Source organism: Hetaerina americana, unplaced genomic scaffold (assembly GCF_022747635.1).
Source record: "Hetaerina americana unplaced genomic scaffold, ioHetAmer1.1.p SCAF_5, whole genome shotgun sequence".
Classification (NCBI taxonomy): domain Eukaryota; kingdom Metazoa; phylum Arthropoda; class Insecta; order Odonata; family Calopterygidae; genus Hetaerina; species Hetaerina americana.
Window position 1 is genome coordinate 13,440,255 of NW_027287095.1, and position 8,969 is coordinate 13,449,223.

The following is an 8,969-nucleotide window of genomic DNA, read 5'->3' on the forward strand; positions in this document are numbered from 1 at the left end:
AGAGAATTAAACACCTTTGGAGAAAAGGAGATAGGAAATAGGAATATGATGATGCTGGATTTCAACATCTTTCCCCGCGTGAAAATGGAAACAATGTGCTGGCTGATTGGACAGCACCTTCTTACGGTACACAAGTGGGTTAAAATAGATATAGAAAGTTGGTGGGAACAAGTGAAAAAAGAGAGCAAAAACCTACCGGGCCGATTACAGCCATATTGGAAGAAAGTAGAACAAATGGTAAAAAAAGAAGTCATGAAAGAATAACAATTTTAAAGAAAATTGGTCTTGGACTCAATGTAAACTGTCGTGTATGCAAAGGAAATATATTACCGATAACAAGTATGTAAATAAAGGGAATACGTTCAATTAATAAGAGCAGCATGGAATGTAAACAAATGTATCATTAATGTTTAACTGTGAAAAAAAGACGCAAAGGGGATGTTTAAAAAAAATATGACTATTTATAATTGGCTTGATTTCATTGTAATCATTTTGTTCCCTATAAAGGATCTTGTATTGTTAATTCAAGTAAGGAAAATGTTCCCTAAGTTATGCGACTGTGAACACTTTCCGAATGCTTATAGTTCATAAGTGGTTCATACTTATATCATCCTTTGTTTAGAATTGTTCAATTGTGAAAATGTTCAATCTGTGGTCTTATGCACGCTTAAGATGGTGCACATGGTGTTAAATAACTATGTCTGTGAATGGAAATACATGTAATAAAAAAATGGGCCTAGTGCCACGAAATAAAGATATTAAACAATAAAATACCACGATGAATACACCGGTTCTCGTCCGATCACCGAAGTTAAGCATCGTCGGGCCCGGATAGTACTTGGATGGGTGACCGCCTGGGAACACCGGGTGCTGTTGGCATCCATTTTTTTCTCTTTTGGCCGTTTTTGTACAGTTCAATTGCTTTCAACATTCTTCAATTTCACAATTTTGGCGAGTACTTCAAACAACTCAATGCTTTTCTCTTTAATTTATGGCCAATTTCATCTTCAGATTCATCGGTCTAACCACCGCCACTGTACCGTTCCTTCCTTCACTGCGTCGCACTTTTAAGTGCTTCGGCGTTTTCAACAATTAACTATTCCCTTGTTTTTTCACGTGCAAACGTTTCCTAATTGTAAACCATGAGTGTTTTTTTAATATGTCGACGTTTCATATGCCTTGCTGAATAAATTAATCCATTTATTATTACTTTTGGATACGGCGCAATACCCGAAACTAGATCCTTAAATATACGAGCGGATATTTCATCTGGCCCGGAGGATTTACTTAGCTTAATATTTAAAATTAGAAAGAATAAGTGCAGAAAAGATGGATTTATGATTTTCATTATTTTTTCCACGAACGATAGGCGATTATAATGACATGTTCGACCGCGGTGGGGTCATGTCGTGGCAAAATTATTCTGATGTGTATTCACCCCCTGCCGCACACCCTGGCGGTAGCTCGCAGGGTATATATAAATAAAGAAATATTATGTTTACGCATTGAGCGTTGTTTATTGGCTATACAAAAATTGGTCCGGTGTGAGTATTCGAAGAGTGAAGACGTGTCTGTGCATTCGAATCGTATCCGCTTGTGCTTTCCCCGGCGTTCGAGGCTTCTACCGCCGGGAAACGAGGAGTTCGTTTTCCCCAGATAACTGCGTGCTAAGTGTTTTGGTGTGAAAAGTGCTTCTTATTTTAACCCCGGTGTGAGCATTCGAAGAGTGAGGACGTGTCTGTTCTTCGGTTCTGTGTGTGCTATCCGCGGCGTTAGAGGCTTCGATCGCCGGGAAACGAGGAACTCGTTTCTTCCCCAAGTTCTATGGGCAGAGAAGTTTAGTTAGAAAAGTTTCTTTTATTTCAGCCCTTTTTAGAGCTTTAGGTGCGTGGATTTTTATTTTTTCTTATGTTAAGGTAACAAATTAGTAATGCCTTACGATAGGAGGGCTACGCTAATTATGAGTCTTAATGACTTAAAGAAAAGTGCTACCGCCCTAGAGGTCGATCGGTTCATCGGTGCCGAGCTCGGGCTTAAAAAGGAAGAGTTGGTGGCCATACAATTCGGAATAACTAGGAAAATTGTCTATGTTAAGGTAATAAACGAAGAATTAGTGGAAAACATTTTGAGGTCGAAAGGGGAGACCATTAACTTTCCATCATTATCCGAAAAGCGTGGAACGGCGACCTTGGAGTCGGCTTCTTGCAGGGCAACCTTTGTTAAGGTGGTTTCACTCCCTCCCGAAGTTCGCAGATTCGAGGTAGAAATGGAGCTGGGAAAATACGGTAGGTCGTCTCCTACACGGACAACCAGTGGATCGGACAAGGCCTATACAATATTAGTACGGGCACTAGAACAATCAAGATGTTAATAAACAGGGATATATATATATATATATATATATATATATATATATATATATATATATATATATATATATATATATATATATATATTTGTATGTATATACCTATAGTCGGGTATAGAGCCGTAATACATTACGTCGGGCAAAAGCAAACATGTTTCAGGTGTGGGAGTGAGGAGCACCTAAGAGTCAAATGCACAATGATGAAGACGAGCACAGCATATGCGGATGCATTGCACGGATGAAGTCAAACACGGAGGAGGAAATTCCGCTGTTGCCAATTCCGGAGGAAGACATGGAGATACTGATGCAATCGTGGAGAATAAAAGGGCAGAGGATTCTTCAGAAGAGCAAAAGCGGCGAGAACCACGAGAGGGTCCCCGGCGACACTCCCCGACGAGCGAGGAAGATGACTCATGCAGTGACGGACCGGCAGAGGCTAACGGAATAGGTAGGAAGCGGAGGAAGGGGTTAAAGAACAGGGGGCGGGGTAAAAGGATTTCGACATTAGTTACCCTTATGAATCCAATGGCGGCCACCGGCGAGGGAGGAGAAGCCGGCACAGGGAATCGAGTGGAGAGGGGGAATAGCGAGGCCGGGGATACGGAGGACATTCAGGAGGAGGTGGGAGAAGGAAGTGAGGAAATGTTGAAAGACAAACCGAGTGATAAAAAAATGGAATGCAGTGAGGAGCCCAGGGCAGCGGAGCCGGGCCGAGGAAATGAGAGTGGGGACCGCAGGGCGACCGTGGAACCCCCGGGAGGGGAAATGGCTTCAGGGCTGGCCAGCAGGGATGCATAGCGCGGCGAGGAGGACGAGCCGGAGGCAAGCGGGAACAGGCAGCAAGCAGAGGGGATGGCAGTGGACCACGGACTGAAGGGGGCGGAGGCAGTAGCGAGCACCGACTTCACCGTGGGGGCGGATCGGCGGACCCGGCGGGGAAAGGAAAGCGGTAAGAAGAAACAGGTGTTGCGCGGGAGCGGCACTGAGGGGGAGCAAGGAGAAGAGGCTAGAGGCAGCACCAGTGAGAGCAAGATCAGCAAGTCGAGGTTTTTTATCACAACACAATGATCGCGAAGCTATTATCGGTGGAGATTTCAATGTCCCATCTATTGACCGGAGCACATAGTATACTATATGTCTATATAATATACAACCCTCAATTTAAAACGGGCGGTAAAGGCAAAGATATCTGCGAATCGCTGTTAGATTCTTTCAAGTCGAACTCATTGAAGTCACTTGTCACTTGGCCAACAAGGGGCGATAATATTCTTGATTTATTAGCAACGAATATCCCCGAAAACGTCTTCACTATAGACACTATAAAAGGGATATGTGACCATAGGGCAGTAAATTCTAAGTTTTCGCCACATGGGGTCCCAAATAAGAAGCCTAAAAGGAAAATTTACTTGTTTAAAGAAGGGGACTACAATGGGATACTACGAAATGAATTTTCTAGTTTCACGAAAAACAGTGTTCACCGAAATATTAAGCATACGTGGAATCAATCCCTTGAGATCACACTATCTGCAGTCAACAGTTTCATTCCTAGTAAATTCATAAATGACAACACGGAACCTAGACGGTACAACGCGGATGTTGGGAAGGCATTACGACGTCATTACGATGTCACGCCAAGATGAAAAATATTAGGGATGATATCTCTAGCGACAAAAAGGAGATCACTTATGAGTATAAGATATCTAGGGCGAATGCCAATAATGAATTTCGGAAAGCGTTAAGGGAATTCGAAAGGAAAAGGTTAGCGGAAATTTTGGAAGAGAATCCAAAAGCATTTTGGTCATGCATCAGAGAGGTTCAGGGAAATAAGTCGACTGTTATTTCACTCAAAAATGATAAAGGCGAAAGAGCAACCAGCAGTCCAACCAACCCTCCCCGTTATGAACAAGTTGCCACGCCCTTATGCAATCAACTCAAAGAAAACTAAGGAAATATTAAGGTTCATACTAGGTACTGAGGAATAGTAGTTGCCAACACATTTATTTTACCGAATTCCTGAAGAAATTTTCCTTACAGCAATTTATCGCCAATTTAATTGGAAATTGCAAATTATTTTCAGGGTCGCAAGGAATTATCACCATCATTGGGCTCATTAACTTACCTGTGTGTTACGGTATGTATTGATATAGTCATGCCCTAACAACGAGACTCAAGTCTGGATTCACTCAATGGTCAGACGATGGCTCGTTTAATGACGCGCGCGAATTTCCGGATGGGCACGCAATTGCATTGTTGGCTGGTGGTCTTCGAGGCCTTCGAGGTCTTCGTATGTGCACTCGGCGAGGAGAGGAGCGGTTAACTGCATGACTCCAGTTCGCTCCAGTGCAAAGCGATACGCGAAATGCGCACTTCGGAATTGAAATGGGCTAACCTCCTCCTCCTCCTTTTCCATATTCCCAATTCGATTTCACTCTCTCTTGCGCGAAGACCCCCACTCAGTAAACCCGTCCCCCGCCTTCCTTTAACCATGCCGAGGAGCATTTGGTCTCCTCAGTTCGCTTTGAGAGTCAGGATCGGAGTGGATGGACTCCTCGCTCTCCCTGGGTTCGCGGAACTCCCGAGGGCATATCGTCGAGCTACTCTGGAGAAGACTAAGCGGTCGAAATCACGGGCAGCTCTACATCTGATGATATACATTTGTGAGTGGCGATTGCATGCAAGCCCACGTGCAAACGCACAGAGGTAGATTACGCGTCATCATAAACGTGTTCAGCATATCAAGTTTCTAATTGTCAGGTTTCGATTATCTAGATCTTAGGGCCACTTTCCAAAATTGACGGTTGCATGTTGGTACGTATGTAGTCAGCCTACTAAAATTATTTTGAAATTTTCTTTCTTATGCTTGCATCCGCATATACATGCGCTGAGCAGAGGGTTGAGGGACGCGATCTTCAGCTTGGCTCAGATGTTGTTGGTTATTGTCATGTGTATGTATTAATGATGGTCCCGTTAATGTCATCCCTGGGGATCGGAGTGGTGCGGTGGGTGACGTACTGGTTTCCCACCCAGAGGGTCCTAGTTTGAATACCAGAGGCGGCAGGTGTTTTTCAGTGGTGTCTCGATCCCTACGATGAAGGTGCTTTGTGGAGAGCATTTGAGTGAGTACACCGTCCGTCGTTTTGGACGTTAAGCTGCGGCCCTCTTGGCGCATTTCGTTAGGAGTGGACCACTGCCGACGTCAGGTTTCCCTCCTATCTTACCCTTTCTCATCCACCCCTAATAGCGCTAATGACCTCGGCTTTCGGTCACCTCTCCTAAAATTACAAATATTGTCGATCCTCGGCAATACTTAGGTTGCAATCACGGCTGCTGCAATTCTTGTGTGTACTCGCATTGAAATTTCGATTTGCGACGTCCAATTCTACTTTATTGTAGACGCTCCACAATTTATAATCTGATTACCTTCTGGTCTACCCCTCGCTTGGCTTGTGATTCGAAATCTGGAGGGACTGCAGTTTCGACCGCGTGTTATGTGGATAAAAATGCAGCCTGACTTTAGTAGTTCATTCCTTCGTACGCGACGGTGGCACCCTAATTAGAATCTTGCTCGCCATCCAAGCACAGAGGCTGTGCGCTCAAATCTAGCGTCGGGATTGGGAGCGACTGGAATGTATTTCCCACGAATCCTTAAAAGGAAAATAAAGAAACTTTCCCGGCGCGTTGGAGCTCGGTGAAATTAGCCACAAATTCCTTAATTTTGTCAGTCTTGAATAAAAATACTAATTTTAAATTGCTCTCTCTGCAGGTATGGTTCAGATGAGGTCACTCCTAGGCTGAAACATGTCAAGCTCTTCTCGCCATTTCATCTTTGGCCTATCGCAGGTAAATGACCTGAAAAAACGTCCACCTGCCGCCGAGAGGAGAAAATATGGGTAAGATCTTATAATTTGTTGCTCTGGCACTGCTGAGACAACTTACCAATTATTTTGACTCACTTCCCTACCATTATAAGTACGATGATGAATAATTTATATTTTGTCTTAGCAATTAGAAATGGTGTAAACGTTGACACTGTAATAGAGCCCAGAATAAATGATTACTATGTATTTTCCACAGAACTTTAAATTTGCGACAAGTAGTTTCAATGCGAAGTCATAATACTTGGGCACCTTAAGATGACGCCTGTGTGTCGAAGTTAGATGTAGCAAATGAAAGTTCTGTGGGAAATACATCGCATTCTCCTTTAATTCAGAAATATATTTCATATTCACCTAATTATAAAGTCATTCCATAATTCCTGGTGGTTGGCAAAAGATCTTGAAATACCACTTCTTAAATATGTAGTATCTGCCAAATCAAGTGAGTTTATGTAGATTTTTTGCATTAATATGAATAGAAAATTTATCAGTTTTATGACAACTAAGGTACAATTACAGATTCAAATTTAGCTTTATTTTTGGAGTAGAATAGCCCATGTTGAAAGTATCACATTAATAGGAAAAACAATCCAAAAAGTAACCAAAGAAGCCCAATTTGTAATCATCCCAAAGATGCAGTTTTTTGATATCTCTTTATCCATTGAAAAGTAATTTTTTCAAATGTCATCATTAATTTAACACAATCTTATTTTGGAAATTTAGTATGCAAATATTTCTTCTGGGAGGTGAGGTGATGAAAGGGATCAGATATTCCAGTTTAATTCTGAAGGGCCAGGCCTGTTTTTTTGGGACTTTGGATAATTCCCATCTATGTACTAGTTTTGCAAAAACACACAGGTCCTTGCATTCATCGAGCAATATTACAAGTGGAATTTGGTTTCAATCTCAACAAGAAATGATTATTTATACATTCAATACAAAGGTTTTAGGTCTATGTTTGATAAACTGGTGCATGGAATATTTATGTTAATAATCTGTTCTGAACTGCACACTATGATGTACACTATTTGGTTCCTGCATAAGTCCCTAGAGGTATTAAAACTAGTGTATCATTCTACTTTTTTCTCCAGGGGAATTGGATAGAATAATATAGGGGATCATCTGTATGCGTGTTGTCCAAAGTTATCTTCTATATTATAAGCCCATATTCAAAAAATTAAATTTCCTTACCATTCATTCTATGGAATATATATTTTCCATGGTTGTCTTAATCATAAAAAATATCTATCTCTTTCATGCAAATAGTAATGTCCACTCATATTCAACTAGGAATCATAACATCCACATAAGTTACCATAAATCAGCAAGTTCATATAAAACCCCAATGGTAATGGGTGTAATAATTTATAACATGATAGCAAACTCATTGAAAATGAATGATAAATTGTGGTCTAAAATCGAAACTCGGGGAATTCCTTCAATTGAAGTGTTATTTTTCATTGAAAGAAATTTTTAAATAACAAATAATTGTAATGTATGTCTTTGCATTTCCGGGTTCTCCATCCACGTTGGTTGTCCTTTGGTGACGAGAGTTTCACAGGCCATCCTGCCTGCCTTTTCGGATCGATGGTATTTTTTAAAGCTTTCTTGTCTAAGACCAAGAAAATATCAACATGGAAAATAGATATCCATTAAACAGTGCATGGAAAAGGACTATCCAGTCAGATCGCAGTACTTGATTACCAGCTCTGTAAAAAGCCGATAAGAAAGTTTCAAAAAATACTGTTAAGGCTTGCTTCATAGGAAATACTCTTGGCACGGGCCACCCCACCCTTGTTCACCATAAGGAGACTTAATGAAATGGCTCACATAACCTTACTTACCACACCACATCAACTCACTCCATTTGGAAGGGTGGACTACTAACTTGGGACTCTGCTTGAACCCCACTCAGTTGTTGGTCCCTGGTGGGCGTCATAGTCTCCTATTACACTTGATTGCTCTCCCTCCCCCACTTACTGCGCCTGCATCGTCCAACTCTTCATTCCCTGCATCCCTCCATTTCTCCTTTTTGCCAACATTGCTTTCTTCTGTTCCTGGCAGCCTTCTTTTCCTAGAGCAGGGCATGAGTGGAGCTCTCTGGAAGCATTCTGTTCATGGCTGCGGAGGGAGGACAAGGAGTTAATGTCAGAATGAGGGAAGTTTGAGCCAATTCAGTGGGTCAATGGAATTACTGGATGCTGCTCCGCGTATTCAAGGTGGGCTTGAATAAGTTTCACCAACTCTCGTTGTCCATTTATATCTTAGTCATCGATCCGAACTGATTTTTTGAAAGATGACAATGATTGGACAGCTTGCGATGAACTCACTTAACCCAAGTGAAACTCTAGAATCCAATGCATGGGAACATTCAAGTCATATCTGTCCTATAATATCGTTTTCCTCAATTTATGAATACCACATAATATTCCTATTTTAATTTCAGATTTCTCCAAATATATAGACTAGGATTTCATTCCAGGGACCACTTAACACTATGTAAAATTTTGGTTTTCTAGACTACCACGTCGCATCATTCTATTTGGAATATTAATGTAATACGGATATCAAATGTTTGGAGCTGTTAGTTGGCAAGGAAATATCCAGGCAGATAAGTTGCTCTTTCTCATCTCTTTTCATGTACTTAAGTTAGAATTCGTTCTAAGTGAAGTCTTTATTACTCATAGTCAAGTTTCTATGTTATTTAAAACTGATGCCATGTAATT

General features: G+C 41.5%; 1 pseudogene; it reads left to right on the top strand.

The window, feature by feature from the left end:
- Positions 1-758: 758 nt before the first annotated feature.
- On the top strand, positions 759-879 carry LOC139694458 (5S ribosomal RNA; annotated as a pseudogene).
- The last annotated feature ends 8,090 nt before the right edge of the window (positions 880-8,969 follow it).